The 18,018-nt window shown below is 34.2% G+C and overlaps 1 protein-coding gene and 5 non-coding genes across 6 annotated transcripts in view; 5 read left to right on the plus strand and 1 right to left on the minus strand.

Annotated features, from left to right (window-relative positions):
- Positions 1-18,018, minus strand: part of LOC134846733 (protein phosphatase 3 catalytic subunit alpha-like) — a 142,522-nt gene that overhangs the window by 78,718 nt on the left and 45,786 nt on the right. The window lies entirely within an intron of this gene.
- Trnar-ucu (transfer RNA arginine (anticodon UCU)) lies at positions 678-750 on the plus strand. The gene has a single exon. It is a non-coding gene; the product is annotated as a tRNA-Arg (tRNA).
- On the plus strand, positions 1,595-1,667 carry Trnar-ucu (transfer RNA arginine (anticodon UCU)). The gene has a single exon. It is a non-coding gene; the product is annotated as a tRNA-Arg (tRNA).
- On the plus strand, positions 3,539-3,611 carry Trnar-ucu (transfer RNA arginine (anticodon UCU)). The gene has a single exon. It is a non-coding gene; the product is annotated as a tRNA-Arg (tRNA).
- Positions 5,532-5,603, plus strand: Trnar-ucu (transfer RNA arginine (anticodon UCU)). Its single transcript has one exon. It is a non-coding gene; the product is annotated as a tRNA-Arg (tRNA).
- On the plus strand, positions 16,186-16,258 carry Trnar-ucu (transfer RNA arginine (anticodon UCU)). The gene has a single exon. It is a non-coding gene; the product is annotated as a tRNA-Arg (tRNA).

Here is an 18,018-nt window from a genome sequence, read left to right on the forward strand (position 1 = left end):
AAAAAAGAAGATATGGCATCAAAACCCCTCCACTTTCAAGAATAATTTACGAGTGACAGTTTTATGACAAAACTAAACAAATTTGAGAAAACAGGTTCAATAAGTAAATTTGTTTCAGAGGGAAATGAAATAATTGAATACCATTTTCAAAACTAGAAGTCAATCACATTTTTCGTGACCTTTACACGTTCGCTGTTCGATAGTAGAGTTTGTATGTTGTGTAAATATAAATGCGATAAAAAAGTAAGTTCTTGCATCATGCGGTTATAATATTCTGTTTTGTTGTTTTTTTGAAAAATCAAAAAATTACCACTACACTTTCCACGCAAACGCTATAGGTTGTCTTCGCATTTCAAGAATCATGTCTTTAATGATCTTGTTTAATAAATGTTTTCTATAAAGAAGGTTATCAACTGAGTACGACAACTGAAAAAGTGAAAATTTTAAATGTCGGGTGTGGGGACTCTATTTTTAATGGCGGATATGGGGAGTGAAAAAGAGTCCGTCGGTATTTTCGTCGAACTTTTTTTTTACCCAGAATGTATATGGCTTTTTATTGGTTGTGCGACAGAAGGGAGGAAAAAGAGCTGAGTCGAATGTTTCGCGGTTGGACGTTTACGGTATGTTTTATGCCACCTGTGACTAAGATTCGAATACTCTACTGAACGATATCCTTTGTCTCCGTAGCGCAGTTGATAGCGCGCTGGACATCTAATCCAGAGGTCGCGGGTTCGAATCCCGCCGGATCTGGGTTTTTAGTTTTTCACGAAATAACGTTATTTCACGGTTAATCTGATTTCAGGATTATTAAAACCATACTTCTGGATGACAAAGACGAAGCAGTGACGCACACATACGTCTTATAGAACACTAAGTTTGTTGGGTGGGCATCGCACGATCACGCAATTTTCATAGTCGCGCTGATGTTCATTATCCATATTTGAATTTAAATAATTGTAAAAAACTCAAATATCCACTTTCCAGAATAATTTACGAGTGAAACTTTTATGACAAAATAAACCCAATTTGAGAAAACAGGGTCAAGAAGTAAATTTGTTTCACTGGAAACAGAAATAATTGAATTCCATTTTCAAAACTACAAGTCAATCACGTTTTTTGTGACCTTTACACTTTTGCTGTTCGATAGTAGAGTTTGTATGTTGTGTTAATATAAATGCGAAAAAAAGTAAGTTCTCGCATCATGCGGTTATATTTTTCTATTTTGTTGATTTTTTGAAGTGTTCAAATGTTACCACTACACTTGCCACGCAAACGCAATAGGTTGTCTTCGCATTTCAAGAAACAAGTTTTTAGTGATCTTGTTTAATAAAAATTTTCTATAAAGAAGGTTATCAACTGAGTAAGACAACTGAAAAACTGAAAACTTTAAATGTCGGGAGTGGGGGAGTGAAAAAGAGTCCAATGGTATTTTCGTCGAAGTTTTTTTTACCCAGAATGTATATGGCTCTTTATTGGTTGTGCGACAGAATGGAGGATAAAGAGCTGAGTCGAATGTTCTGCGGTTGGTTCGTTTACGGTATGTTTTATGCCACCTTTGACTAAGATTCGAATATTCTACGCAATGGAATCCTATGTCTCCGTAGCGCAGTGAATAGCGCACTGGACTTCTAATTCAGAGGTCGCGGGTTCGAATCCCACCGAAGATGAGCTTTTAGTTTTTCACGAAATAACCTTATTTCACGGTTAGTCTGATTTCAGGATTATTAAAATCATACTTCCGGATGACAAAGCCGAAGCAGTGACGCACACATACGTCTTATAGAACACTAAGTTTGTTGGGTGGGCATCGCACGATCACGCGATTTTCATAGTCGCGCTGCGTTCATTATCCATATTTGAATTTATATAATCGTAAGAAACTCAATTATTGTTTTGCAAAAAAAGAGTCTTCCTATTCAAGTTGTTCAAGCAAAATAAACTGGAAATATTTCAAGTTAATTCATAAAGCGAATAGAATTGCGAAAAATTCAGGCTTTTTTTATCTGCCATACAAGCAATGAAATCATTGAAAATTATTGCAGAGTTTAAGTTCGTCGAAGCAAGCTTTTCAAGCGATAAAACTGTGAAACATTTCAAGTTATTTCCTTGAGCATATTGGTAGGCAAAAATTCACGTTTTTCTATTGATGCCATTCAGGCGTTGAAGTAATGCAATGTTAGTTCTTAGAACAAACCGTTTTGCCGAAAACTCAAGTTTTCGTATCCAAGCTATGCAAGAATTGAGACTGGATATCCAAGCTATCCAAGCTATGCAAGCGTTGAGACTTCAAAACACTTCAATTCATTTCACAAAGTAAATCAATAAGTTTTTCTGAAGCAAGCTAATTAAGCTACAAATTAGCTATTTCACAGAACAAATCGGTTCAAGAAAAGTTGAAGTTTTTCAAAGCAATTTTTTCAAGCTTTAAAACTTGGAGAAATTTCAGGTTACATCAAAAAATAAATCGCTTCGTGAAAATTTAATTTTTTCTAAGCAAGTATTCAACTTATGAAAATTTGAAAAAAAAAGTTATACCATAGACCGATTAGGTTCATGAGAAGCTGAAATTTTACAAGCAAGGTAATCAAGCTGTTAAAATTTGAACTATTTAAGTTTTTTCTTAGCGTGAATCATCAGTCAGTGTTTTTTCAAAGCATGGAGGTTGCTGTTTATAGTAGATTAGTTTCAGACAGAAACGAATCTGTGATCGCAAAATTTTTGAAAAACAAGTAGATAAGGGTTTAAATTTTTTTTTCAAAAAACAATTGTGGAATGTTCTAGACTGAATGATTCTTAGAATTTCTGATAGAAGCTGTTTTAAAGGTCGGTTGTGCTCATAATGTCTTAGCCATTGGACCTTATGCTGAAAACATGTCAATCATTTAATAAAAAAAGAACATATGGTCTTAAAACTCCTCCACTTTCCAGAATAATTTACGAGAGACAGTCTTATGACGAAACTAACCAAATTTGAGAAAACAGGGTCAATAAGTAAATTTGTTTCACTGGGAAAAGAAATAAATGAATTCCATTTTCAAAACTAGAAGTCAATCACGTTTTTTATTACCTTTACATTTTTGCTGTTCGATAGTAGAGTTTGTATGTTGTGTTAATATAAATGCGATAAAAAGTAAGTTCTTGCATCATGCAGTTACAATTTCTTATTTTGTTGATTTTTTGAAGTTTCCGAATGTTACCACTACGATTTCCACGCAAACGCTATAGGTTCTCTTCGCATTTCAAGAATCATGTCTTTAAAGATCTTGTTTAATAAATGTTTTCTATAAAAAAGGTTATTAACTGAGTAAGACAACCGAAAAACTGAACATTTTAAATGTCGGGAGTGGGGGATCGAAAAAGATTCCGGTGGTATTTTTGTCGAACTTTTTTTTACCCAGAATGTATATGGCTCTTTATTGGTTGTGCGACAGGAGGGAGGAAAAAGAGCTGAGTCGAATGTTTCGCGGTTGGTTCGTTTACGGTATGTTTTATGCCACCTTTGACTAAGATTCGAATATTTTACTCAATGATATCCTATGTCTCCGTAGCGCAGTGGATAGCGCGCTGGACTTCTAATCCAGAGGTCGCGGGTTCGAATCCCGCCGGAGATGAGTTTTTAGTTTCTCACGAAATAACCTTATTTCACGGTTAATTTGATTTCAGGATTATTAAAATCGTATTTCTGGATAACAAAGCCGAAACAGTGACGCACACATACGTCTTATAGAACACTAAGTTTGTTCGGTGGGCATCGCACGATCACGCGATTTTCATAGTCGCGCTGATGTTCATTAACCATATTTGAATTTCAAGTATGAAACAAATTTATATAATCGTAGAAAACACAATTATCGTTTTGCAAAAAAAATAGAGTCTTCCTATTCAGGTTGTTCAAACAAAACAAAACTTCAAATTATTCCATAAAGCGAACGGGATTGCGAACAATGCAGGCTCTTTTTATTCGCCATACAAGCGTTGAAATCATTCAAATTTATTGCAGAGTTTAGGTTTTTCTAAGCAAGCTGTTCAAGCTATGAAACTGTGAAACATTTCAAATTATTTCCTTGAGCATATCGGTAGGCAGAAAATTCACGTTTTTTTATTGATGCCATTCAGGCGTTGAAGTAATGCAACGTTAGTTCTTAGACCAAACCGGTTTGCCGAAAATTCAAGTTTTCGTACCCAAGCTATGCAAGCATTGATACTTAAAAACACTTTAATTCATTTCACAAAGTAAATCAGTAAGTTTTTCTGAAGCAAGCTATTTAAGCTACAAATTAGCTATTTCACAGACCAAATCGGTTAACGAAAAGTTGAAGTTTTTCTAAGCAAGCTATTCCAGCTTTAAAACTTGGAGAAAACCAATGTTATATCATAGACTGAATCGCCTTGTGAAAATTTAAGTTTTTCTAAGCTAGAATTCAAGTTATGCAAATTTGAAAATATTCAAGTTATACCATTGACCGATTAGAATAATGAAAAGCTTAAGTTTTTACAAGCAAGGTAATCAAATTGTTGAAATTTGAACTATTTCAAGTTATTTCTCAGCGTGAATCATCAATCAGTAATTTTTCTAAGCATAGAGGTTGCTGTTTTCAGTTGATTAGTTGATTAGTTTCAGACAGAAATGAATCTGTGAACGCAAAAATTTTGAATAACAAGTAGACAAGAAATTCAATTTTTTTCAATTCTGTAATGTTCTAGACTGGATTATTCCTGGAATTTCTGATATAAGCTGTTTCAAACGACGACTGTGCCCGATAGCGTCTTAGTCATTAGACCTTATGCTGAAAACATGTCATTCATTTAACAAAAAAGAAGATATGGCCCTGAAACTCCTCCATTTTCCGCAAAAATTTACGAGTGACAGTTTTATGACAAAACTAACCAAATTTGAGAAAACAGGGTCAATATGTAAATTTGATTCACTGGGAAATGAAATAATTGAATACCATTTTCAAAACTAGAAAACAATCACATTTTTTGTGAATTTTACACTTTTGCTGTTCGATAGTAGACTTTGTATGTTGTGTTAATATAAACGCGATAAAAAAGTAAGTTCTTGCATCATGCGGTTACATTTTTCTTTTTTAATGATTTTTTGAAGTTTCCAAATGTTACCATTACACTTCCCACCTAAACGCTACAGGTTTTTTTCGCATTTCAAAAAATAGGTCTTTAATGATCTTGTTTGAGAAATATTTTCTATAAAGAAGGTTATCAACTGAGTAAGGCAACTGAAAAATATGAAAAATTTAAATGTCGGGAGTGGGGGAGTGAAAAAGAGTCCGGCGATTTTTTCGTCGAGCTTTTTCTTACCCAGAATGTATATCGCTTTTTATTGGTTGTGCGAGAGAAGGGGGGAAAAAGCTGAGTCTAATGTTTCGTAAAATGCAATTCAACACTTATTTCGTAAATTAAAGTATTATAGCCATTGCACACTTGATGTAATCAAGCGGTTGGTTCCTTTACGGTATATTTTTCCCCACCTTTGACTAAGATTCGAATAAACCTATTCAATGATATCCTATGTCTGCGTAGCGAAGTGGATAAGCGCTGGACTTCTAATCCAGAGGTCGCGGGTTCGAATCCCGCCGGAGATGAGTTTTTAGTTTCCCCGGCGGGTTCGATTCTCGCCGCAGATGAGTTGTTAGTTTCTCACGAAATAACCGTATTTCACGGTTAATCTGATTTCAGGATGATTTAAATCATACTTCTGGATTGCAAAGCTGAAGCAGTGACGCACACAGACGTCTTATAGAACACTAAGTTTGTTGGGTGGGAATCGCACGATCACGCCATTTTACATAGTCACGCTGATGTTCATTATCCATATTTGAATTTATATAATCGTAAAAAACTCAATTATCGTTTTGCAAAAAAAATAGAGTCTTCCTATTCAAGTTGTTCAAGCAAACAAAACTTGAAATATTTCAAGTTATTTCATAAGCGAATGGGATTGCGAAAAAGATTTTAGGAAATCATAGTTCTGGATGATAAAGTCGAAGCAGTGACGCACACATACGTCTCATAGAACACAAAAACTTTTGGGTAGGCATCGCAAGATCACGCGATTTTCAAAGTCGCGCTGATGTGCATTATCAAATTTGAATTTCAAATATGAAAAAAATTTATAGAATCGTAAAAAAAACAATTATTGTTTTGCAAAAAAATAGAGTCTTTCTTCCTATTCAAGTTGTTCAAGCGAAAAAAAATTGAAATATTTCAAGTTATTTCATAAAGCGAATGGGATTGCGAAAAAATCAGGTTTTTTTATCTGCCATACAAGCGATCAAATCATTCAAATTTATTGCAGAGTTTACGTTCTTCTAAGCAAGCTGTTCAAGCTATGAAACTGTGAAACATTTCAAATTATTTCCTTGAGCATATCGGTAGGCAGAAAATTCAAGTTTTTTTATTGATGCCATTCAGGCGTTGAAGTAATGCAAAGTTAGTTCTTAGACCAAACCGGTTTGCCGAAAATTCAAGTTTTCGTACCCAAGCTATGCAAGCATTGATACTTAAAAACACTTTAATTCATCTTTAATTCATTTCACAAAGTAAATCAGTAAGTTTTTCTGAAGCAAGCTATTTAAGCTACAAATTAGCTATTTCACAGACCAAATCGGTTAACGAAAAGTTGAAGTTTTTCTAAGCAAGCTATTCCAGCTTTAAAACTTGGAGAAAACCAATGTTATATCATAGACTGAATCGCCTCGTGAAAATTTAAGTTTTTCTAAGCTAGAATTCAAGTTATGCAAATTTGAAAATTTTCAAGTTATACCATTGACCGATTAGAATCATGAAAAGCTTAAGTTTTTACAAGCAAGGTAATCAAATTGTTGAAATTTGAACTATTTCAAGTTATTTCTCAGGGTGAATCATCAATCAGTAATTTTTCTAAGCATAGAGGTTGCTGTTTTCAGTTGATTAGTTGATTAGTTTCAGACAGAAATGAATCTGTGAACGCAAAAATTTTGAATAACAAGTAGACAAGAAATTCAATTTTTTTCAATTCTGGAATGTTCTAGACTGGATTATTCCTGGAATTTCTGATATAAGCTGTTTCAAACGACGACTGTGCCCGATAGCGTCTTAGTCAAACATTTACGCGTAACAGTTTTATGACAAACCTAACCAAATGAAAGTTATATGACAAACCTAACCAAAACATAACCCAGGGGGAAATGAAATAATTGAATACCATTTTCAAAACTAGAAGTCAATCACATTTTTCGTGACCTTCACACTTTTGCTGTTCGATAGTAGAGTTTGTATGTTGTGTTAATATAAATGCGATACAAAAGGAAGTTCTTGCATCATGCGGTTATATTTTTCTGTTTTAATGATTTTTTGAAGTTTCCAAATGTTACCATTACACTTCCCACCTAAACGCTACAGGTTGTTTTCGCATTTCAAAATTCAGGTCTTTAATGATCTTGTTTAAGAAATGTTTTCTATAGAGAAGGTTATCAACTGAGCAAGGCAACTGAAAAACTGAAAATTTTGGATGTCGGGAGTGGGGGAGTGAAAAGAGTCAGGCGATTTTTTCGTCGAGTCGAATGTTTCGTAAACTGTCAATTTTCATAACGATCGGACAATGCGAAAAGTGGCTTTACTACTAAAAAAACTGCAGGTGGGGAGGAAGGAAAAAGGGCTCTTTTTCCTTTTCCGCCCACCCTAACATAAGCATCAATTTCATGGTTAATCTGATTTCAGGATGATTATAATCATACTTCTGGATTGCAAAGCCGAAGCAGTGACGCACACATACGTCTTATACAACACTAAGTTTGTTGTGTGGGCATCGCACGATCACGCCATTTTCATAGTCGCGCTGATGTTCATTATCCACATTGAATTTCAAGTATGAAAAAAATTATATAAACGTTGTAAAAACGGAATGTCAAAATGGGTACAATTATGTTAACTGGGTCCCTGAAAAAACCAATTATGAAAGATGGTTCCGTCAATCTTTGAGGAACTTTCAAAAGCACAAAGCAAACAAACTCTAAACCTGTTTCCGAACACTTTAATCACAAAAAAATTCTTCAAGGGACCCATCTAGACTTTAGTGACCCAACTATCATACTTGTATACCTCAAAATGCAAGGGTGAACAAACGATTGTACGATTGTGAACAGATTCTTTTGTTCTTCATACTTTTACATCGTAACATCACACGTTTAACCACGCACCATGGATAATAATCGACTATGCTCCATAATCCAAGCTTTTGAACGTATCCGCAATAAAGTATAATAATCGAATTACAAATGATAATAATCGATTGTAATCAATTTTTGAGGTCAAAAATGTTGCCTTTATAATCGATTATAATAACAATTCGGGACCACAATAGGGATTATAGTCAATTGTAATCCATTATTTTTTCTAAAAAAGTAATCAATTATAATCCAATATAATCTCTAAAAATAATTTTTCAAAATTTTTGACCGAAAAATTGCGTTTTTTTTGCGCGAACTCCCCCCTCAAAATTAGTATATTTTGGCGCCAAGGGCGCCTTTAGAATAATTTTGGGGTCAGTCAGCCAAAAATGAATATCTCAAAAAATATGGTTTTCCTATTCAAATCGTCCAAGCAAAAAAGTTTTGAATTATTTCAAGTTATTTCATAAAGCGAATCGGATTGCAAAAAAAATCAGGCTTTTTTTATCTGCCATACAAGCGATGAAATCATTCAAAATTATTGCAGAGTTTAAGTTTTTCTAAGCAAGCTGTTCAAGCTATGTAACTGTGAAAAAATTTAAGTTATTTCCTTGAGCATATCGGTAGGCAGAAAATTCAAGTTTTTCTATTGATGCTATTCAGGCGTTGAAGTAATGCAGAGTTAGTTCTTAGGACAAATCAGTTTGCGGAAAGTTCAAGTTTTCGTATCCAAGCTATGCAAGCATTGAGACTTCAAAATACTTCAATTAATTCACAAAACAAATCGGTAATTTTTTCTGAAGCAAGCTATTTAAGCTACAAATTAGTTATTTCAAAGATCAAATCGGTTCAGGAATAGTTGAAGTTTTCTAAGCAAGCTATTCAAGCTTTGAAACTTGGCGAAATTCCATGTTATATCTTAGACTGAATCGCTTCGTGAAAACTTAAGTTTTTCCAAGCAAGTATTCAAGCTATGAAAACTTGAAAGATGCAAGTTATACCATTAGGACCGATTAGGTTCATGAAATGCTTAAATTTTTACAAGCAAGGTAATAAAGCTGTTAAAATTTGAAATATTTCAAGTTATTTCTTAGCGTGAATTAACAATCAGTAATTTTTCTAAGCATGGAGGTTGCTGTTTTTAGTTGATTAGATTCAGACAGAAATGAATCTGCGAAGGGAAAATTTTTGAATAACAAGTAGACAAGAGTTTCAATTTAAAACAAAAATTCTGGAATGTTCTAGACTGAAAGATTCTTAGAATTTCTGATATAAGCTGTTTTAAACGTCGGTTGTGCTCGATAGCGTCTTAGTCATTAGACCTTATGCTGAAAACATGTCAATCATTTAATAAAAAAAGAAGATATGGCCTTAAAAGTCCTCCACTTTTCAGAATAATTTACGAGTGACAATTTTATGACAAACCTAACCAAATGAAAGTTATATGACAAACCTAACCAAAACATAACCCAGGGGAAAATGAAATAATTGAATACCGTTTTCAAAACTAGAAGTCAATCACATTTTTCGTGACCTTCACACTTTTGCTGTTCGATAGTAGAGTTTGTATGTTGTGTTAATATAAATGCGATACAAAAGGAAGTTCTTGCATCATGCGGTTATATTTTTCTGTTTTAATGATTTTTTGAAGTTTCCAAATGTTACCATTACACTTCCCACCTAAACGCTACAGGTTGTTTTCGCATTTCAAAATTCAGGTCTTTAATGATCTTGTTTAAGAAATGTTTTCTATAGAGAAGGTTATCAACTGAGCAAGGCAACTGAAAAACTGAAAATTTTGGATGTCGGGAGTGGGGGAGTGAAAAGAGTCAGGCGATTTTTTCGTCGAGTCGAATGTTTCATAAACTGTCAATTTTCATAACGGTCGGACAATGCGAAAAGTGGCTTTACTACTAAAAAAACTGCAGGTGGGGGAGGAAGGAAAAAAGGGCTCTTTTTCCTTTTCCGCCCACCCTAACATAAGCATCAATTTCATGGTTAATCTGATTTCAGGATGATTATAATCATACTTCTGGATTGCAAAGCCGAAGCAGTGACGCACACATACGTCTTATACAACACTAAGTTTGTTGTGTGGGCATCGCACGATCACGCCATTTTCATAGTCGCGCTGATGTTCATTATCCACATTGAATTTCAAGTATGAAAAAAATTATATAAACGTTGTAAAAACGGAATGTCAAAATGGGTACAATTATGTTAACTGGGTCCCTGAAAAAACCAATTATTAAAAGATGGTTCCGTCAATCTTTGAGGAACTTTCAAAAGCACAAAGCAAACAAACTCTAAACCTGTTTCCGAACACTTTAATCACAAAAAAATTCTTCAAGGGACCCATCTAGACTTTAGTGACCCAACTATCATACTTGTATACCTCAAAATGCAAGGGTGAACAAACGATTGTACGATTGTGAACAGATTCTTTTGTTCTTCATACTTTTACATCGTAACATCACGCGTTTAACCACGCACCATGGATAATAATCGACTATGTTCCATAATCCAAGCTTTTGAACGTATCCGCAATAAAGTATAATAATCGAATTACAAATGATAATAATCGATTGTAATCAATTTTTGAGGTCAAAAATGTTGCCTTTATAATCGATTATAATAACAATTCGGGACCACAATAGGGATTATAGTCAATTGTAATCCATTATTTTTTCTAAAAAAGTAATCAATTATAATCCAATATAATCTCTAAAAATAATTTTTCAAAATTTTTGACCGAAAAATTGCGTTTTTTTTTGCGCAAACTCCCCCCTCAAAATTAGTATATTTTGGCGCCAAGGGCGCCTTTAGAATAATTTTGGGGTCAGTCAGCCAAAAATGAATATCTCAAAACATATGGTTTTCCTATTCAAATCGTCCAAGCAAAAAAGTTTTGAATTATTTCAAGTTATTTCATAAAGCGAATCGGATTGCAAAAAAAATCAGGCTTTTTTTATCTGCCATACAAGCGATGAAATCATTCAAAATTATTGCAGAGTTTAAGTTTTTCTAAGCAAGCTGTTCAAGCTATGAAACTGTGAAAAAATTTAAGTTATTTCCTTGAGCATATCGGTAGGCAGAAAATTCAAGTTTTTCTATTGATGCTATTCAGGCGTTGAAGTAATGCAAAGTTAGTTCTTAGGACAAATCAGTTTGCGGAAAGTTCAAGTTTTCGTATCCAAGCTATGCAAGCATTGAGACTTCAAAATACTTCAATTAATTCACAAAACAAATCGGTAATTTTTTCTGAAGCAAGCTATTTAAGCTACAAATTAGTTATTTCAAAGATCAAATCGGTTCAGGAATAGTTGAAGTTTTCTAAGCAAGCTATTCAAGTTTTGAAACTTGGCGAAATTCCATGTTATATCTTAGACTGAATCGCTTCGTGAAAACTTAAGTTTTTTCCAAGCAAGTATTCAAGCTATGAAAACTTGAAAGATGCAAGTTATACCATTAGGACCGATTAGGTTCATGAAATGCTTAAATTTTTACAAGCAAGGTAATAAAGCTGTTAAAATTTGAAATATTTCAAGTTATTTCTTAGCGTGAATTAACAATCAGTAATTTTTCTAAGCATGGAGGTTGCTGTTTTTAGTTGATTCGTTTCAGACAGAAATGAATCTGCGAAGGGAAAATTTTTGAATAACAAGTAGACAAGAGTTTCAATTTAAAACAAAAATTCTGGAATGTTCTAGACTGAAAGATTCTTAGAATTTCTGATATATGCTGTTTTAAACGTCGGTTGTGCTCGATAGCGTCTTAGTCATTAGACCTTATGCTGAAAACATGTCAATCATTTAATAAAAAAAGAAGATATGGCCTTAAAACTCCTCCACTTTTCAGAATAATTTACGAGTGACAATTTTATGACAAACCTAACCAAATGAAAGTTATATGACAAACCTAACCAAAACATAACCCAGGGGGAAATGAAATAATTGAATACCATTTTCAAAACTAGAAGTCAATCACATTTTTCGTGACCTTCACACTTTTGCTGTTCGATAGTAGAGTTTGTATGTTGTGTTAATATAAATGCCATACAAAAGGAAGTTCTTGCATCATGCGGTTATATTTTTCTGTTTTAATGATTTTTTGAAGTTTCCAAATGTTACCATTACACTTCCCACCTAAACGCTACAGGTTGTTTTCGCATTTCAAAATTCAGGTCTTTAATGATCTTGTTTAAGAAATGTTTTCTATAGAGAAGGTTATCAACTGAGCAAGGCAACTGAAAAACTGAAAATTTTGGATGTCGGGAGTGGGGGAGTGAAAAGAGTCAGGCGATTTTTTCGTCGAGTCGAATGTTTCGTAAACTGTCAATTTTCATAACGATCGGACAATGCGAAAAGTGGCTTTACTACTAAAAAAACTGCAGGTGGGGGAGGAAGGAAAAAAGGGCTCTTTTTTCTTTTCCGCCCATCCTAACATAAGCATCAATTTCATGGTTAATCTGATTTCAGGATGATTATAATCATACTTCTGGATTGCAAAGCCGAAGCAGTGACGCACACATACGTCTTATACAACACTAAGTTTGTTGTGTGGGCATCGCACGATCACGCCATTTTCATAGTCGCGCTGATGTTCATTATCCACATTGAATTTCAAGTATGAAAAAAATTATATAAACGTTGTAAAAACGGAATGTCAAAATGGGTACAATTATGTTAACTGGGTCCCTGAAAAAACCAATTATGAAAGATGGTTCCGTCAATCTTTGAGGAACTTTCAAAAGCACAAAGCAAACAAACTCTAAACCTGTTTCCGAACACTTTAATCACAAAAAAATTCTTCAAGGGACGCATCTAGATTTTAGTGACCCAACTATCATACTTGTATACCTCAAAATGCAAGGGTGAACAAACGATTGTACGATTGTGAACAGATTCTTTTGTTCTTCATACTTTTACATCGTAACATCACGCGTTTAACCACGCACCATGGATAATAATCGACTATGTTCCATAATCCAAGCTTTTGGACGTATCCGCAATAAAGTATAATAATCGAATTACAAATGATAATAATCGATTGTAATCAATTTTTGAGGTCAAAAATGTTGCCTTATAATCGATTATAATAACAATTCGGGACCACAATAGGGATTATAGTCAATTGTAATCCATTATTTTTTCTAAAAAAGTAATCAATTATAATCCAATATAATCTCTAAAAATAATTTTTCAAAATTTTTGACCGAAAAATTTAAGTTATTTCCTTGAGCATATCGGTAGGCAGAAAATTCAAGTTTTTCTATTGATGCTATTCAGGCGTTGAAGTAATGCAAAGTTAGTTCTTAGACAAATCAGTTTGCGGAAAGTTCAAGTTTTCGTATCCAAGCTATGCAAGCATTGAGACTTCAAAATACTTCAATTAATTCACAAAACAAATCGGTAATTTTTTCTGAAGCAAGCTATTTAAGCTACAAATTAGTTATTTCAAAGATCAAATCGGTTCAGGAATAGTTGAAGTTTTCTAAGCAAGCTATTCAAGCTTTGAAACTTGGCGAAATTCCATGTTATATCTTAGACTGAATCGCTTCGTGAAAACTTAAGTTTTTCCAAGCAAGTATTCAAGCTATGAAAACTTGAAAGATGCAAATTATACCATTAGGACCTATTAGGTTCATGAAATGCCTAAATTTTTACAAGCAAGGTAATAAAGCTGTTAAAATTTGAAATATTTCAAGTTATTTCTTAGCGTGAATTAACAATCAGTAATTTTTCTAAGCATGGAGGTTGCTGTTTTTAGTTGATTAGTTTCAGACAGAAATGAATCTGCGAAGGGAAAATTTTTGAATAACAAGTAGACAAGAGTTTCAATTTAAAACAAAAATTCTGGAATGTTCTAGACTGAAAGATTCTTAGAATTTCTGATATAAGCTGTTTTAAACGTCGGTTGTGCTCGATAGCGTCTTAGTCATTAGACCTTATGCTGAAAACATGTCAATGATTTAATAAAAAAAGAAGATATGGCCTTAAAACTCCTCCACTTTTCAGAATAGTTTACGAGTGACAATTTTATGACAAAACTAACCAAATTTAAGAAAACAGGGTCAATAAGTAAATTTGTTTCACTGGGAAATGAAATAAAGGAATTCCATTTTCGAAAATAGAAGTCAATCACGTTTTTCTTGACCTCTACACTTTTGCTGTTCGATAGTAGAGTTTGTATGTTGTGTTAAACTAAATGCGATTAAAAAGTAAGTTCTTGCATCATGCGGTTATAATTTTCTATTTTGTTGATTTTTCCCACGCAAACGCTATAGGTTGTCTTCGTATTTCAAGAATTATGTCTTCAATGATCTTGTTTAATAAATGTTTTCTATAAAGAAGGTTATGAGTAAGACAACTGAAAATTTGGGGGAGTGAAAAAGAGTCCGGCGGTCGAGCTTTTTCTTACGCAGTGTCATCCGGTACGGATGGATAAACTTATCATCATTGATATATAGATATTTTTGTCAGACCTAATGATATAATCCAATGTCATGTTTAGTCAGTTGACCTTGTACGGCGTTAAGCCAACGTTGGGTCTTATGCACTAAACGGCACAAAAACAAAATCTTTATATCTTTTAGCTAAAACAAATGCTCGGCAAAAATTGATTGGCTTATATCAGCCAACCAAATTCAAGCAACATGGTCCGGCATGTCAGTCAACTGTTCCAGCAGAAAAAAAATATTAGCCGAAGTAATTGAGAATGTGACTCTTAGTCAAATAATAAAACTAATTTCTTGTTTTTTTTTTGTGAAATTACACTCAAGAAAAAAGTTCAGTAAAATGATTTAACGCAAAAAAACTCCTATCGTTTCGGTCATTTCGGCCAACAATTTTATCTGCTTTAAATTTTAATTGAAATGCCGGACCATGTTGTTTGCATATGATTGGCTAATGAACCAATCAGATTCAACCATATATTGGCTTAAGATCAAGATGTAGAAATACTTATTTTGGGCCGTTTTGTACATAAGACTCCGGAATCTTTAACGTGAGCTGGGCAAAACAACTGTTCTTAAGAGCTGAGCCGAATTTAATTATCGTCTGACCTATTGCTCATGTTTAACTAAGATTCACATGATTAACTAAGTTTAACTCATGTTTAAGATTCACATTCTCAATTACTTTGGCTAATATTTTTTTTCTGCTGTGAACATGTTGCTTGAATTTGATTGGCGGCTCTTCCATCCCCCCACCCCCCCCCCCCCCCCCACCACACACGACCATCAAATTTATGGTGTAACGAGTAGTTTTACAAGGTTATTTAAGACGACCAAATATGTTTGGCACAGCATAATTAGTCCGCATGTCAATTTTCATAACGATCGGACAATGTGAACAGTGACTTTACTACTAAAAAAACTGCAGGTGGGGGGATTAAGGAAAAAGTGCTCTTTTTCCTTTTTCCCCCCACGTCACATAAGCATCAATTTTATGCTGTAACGAGGGGTTTTACACGGTTAACCATGAGGACCAAATATGTTTGTCATGGCCTAAATAGTTCGCATACCAATTTTTTAACATTCGGATAACGCGAAAAAACTTAACTAGTAAAATTTTGTAGGTGGGGGGAAAAGGAAAAAGAGCCTGATTGGCTAATATTAGCCAATCAAATTTTGCCGCATTTATTTTAACTAAAAGATATAAAGATTTTGATTTAAAGGCCGTTTTGTGCATAAGACCCCGAGATTCCGTTTATCCATGAGATTTTGTCCATGAGATTCCGTTTATCAATCCGTTTGAATTCTATATACACACGTTCATACATTGCGGTATGACACCCAGAACGTATATGGCTCTTTATTGGTTGTGCGAGAGGAGGGAGGAAAAAAGAGCTGAGTCGAATGTTTCGTAAATTACAATTCAACACTTATTTCGTAAATTAAAGTATTATAGCCATTGCACACCTGATGTAATCAAGCGGTTGGTTCGTTTACGGTATGTTTTATGCCACCTTTGACTCTTTGACTAAGATTCGAATATACTACTCATTGATATCCTAAGTCTCCGTAGCGCAGTGGATAGCGCGCTGGACTTCTAATCCAGAGGTCGCGGGTTCGAATCCCGCCGGAGATGAGTTTTTTAGTTTCTCCGGCGGGTTGGATTCCCGCCCGCGGCAGAATTGCAAAGCCGAAAAAGTGACGTACGACATACGTCTTATAGAACACTAAGTTTGTTGGTGGGCATCGCACGATCACGCCATTTACATAGTCGCGCTGATGTTCATTATCCACATTTGAGTTTCAAGTATGAAAAAAATTAATATAAACGTTGTCAAAACGGAGTGTCAAAATGGGTACAATTATCTTAGCTGGGTCCCTGAAAAAAGCAATTGTGAAAGATGGGTCCGGCAATCTTTGAGGGACTTTCAAAAGCACAAAGCAAACAAATTCTAAACCTGTTTCCGAACACTTTAATCACAAAAAAAATCCTTCAGGCAAATCGAACCCGCCGGAAAAACTAAAAAACTCATCTTCGACGGGATTCGAATCCGCGACCTCTGGTGACTCAACTATCATACTTGTACCTCAAAATGCAAAGGTGAACAAACGATTGTACGATTGTGAACAGATTCGTTTGTTCTTCATACTTTTACATCGCAACATCACGCGTTTAACCCCGCACCATGGATAGTAATCGACTATGTTCCATGTTCCCAGCTTTTGAAAGTATCCGCTATGTAGTTCTGTTGATAATAATCGATTATAATCAATTTTCGAGTTCAAAAATGTTGCCATTATAATCGATTATAATAACAATTTGAGACCACAGTAACGATTATAATCGATCGTAATCCAATATTTTTTCTAAAAAAATAAATTGATTATAATCCAATATAATCTCTAATAATAACTTTTCAAAATTTTTGACCGAAAAACTGCGTTTTTTTGGCGCGAACTCACCCCTCAAAATTAGTATCTTTCGGCAACAAGAGCGCCTTTAGAAAAATTTTGGGGTCAGTCAGCCAAAAATGAATATCTCAAAATAGTACAAAGGGGGGACCCCCCACCCAAATCCGCTAGTGAACTTTTGCAAATCGAATAAAACTACAAAAATACGTTCTGAGGTACTTAGGGCCTTCCCGTTTTCTAAACCTACTCCCACTTATGTTTTTTTTTGGCAATATGATAATCAGTACTAAATTATAGCCCCTCCCCCATACTTCTCGGCTTTGAAAACACAGGCAAAAATACAGACCTTCACTTACTTAAGTTGAACAAACTGTGGCAAATGGGGGAGGGGGGGGGGGGGTTGAATTGGAGCTATTGCATTGTTCAAATTTTGAATATATACGGAAAGATTCTGGAAAAACCAAGTTCTTCTGCCACAAATAATTTAGATTCCAATATAGTCTAAATTGATTTCTACTTTTTTGGTTTGTAATCGATTTTGTATCCTCTATAATCGATTATTTCAAAATTTGGCGAAAACAGACTCTGAAAATTCATTATAATTGATTACTATCCATGGAACATCATTGCGGGTAGTAAAACGTATGTGCCAATGCCGACTATTTGTCAAAAAGGATATGAATACATAATCATCCATTATAATCCATTAAAACCGATTATAATGGATTGAAATGATTTCTTTTTTGTTTGATTCATAATCGATGATTAATCCATTATAATAGATTATTTCAAAATTTTATAGAGACAGACCATGAAAATCCGTTAAAATCGATCAGTTTCCATAGAATTTTTTTGCGGGGTCATAATCACTGGTAAAACAATAAGAAAAATAGAAAATAGAAAAATAGAAAATGTGGAAAAGAGACACATGATTTTTCAGTCGGAAAAGTTTCAATGATGCCGGGCCCTTATCTACCATGGTCA

This window comes from Symsagittifera roscoffensis, chromosome 5 (genome assembly GCF_963678635.1).
Source record: "Symsagittifera roscoffensis chromosome 5, txSymRosc1.1, whole genome shotgun sequence".
Classification (NCBI taxonomy): domain Eukaryota; kingdom Metazoa; phylum Xenacoelomorpha; order Acoela; family Convolutidae; genus Symsagittifera; species Symsagittifera roscoffensis.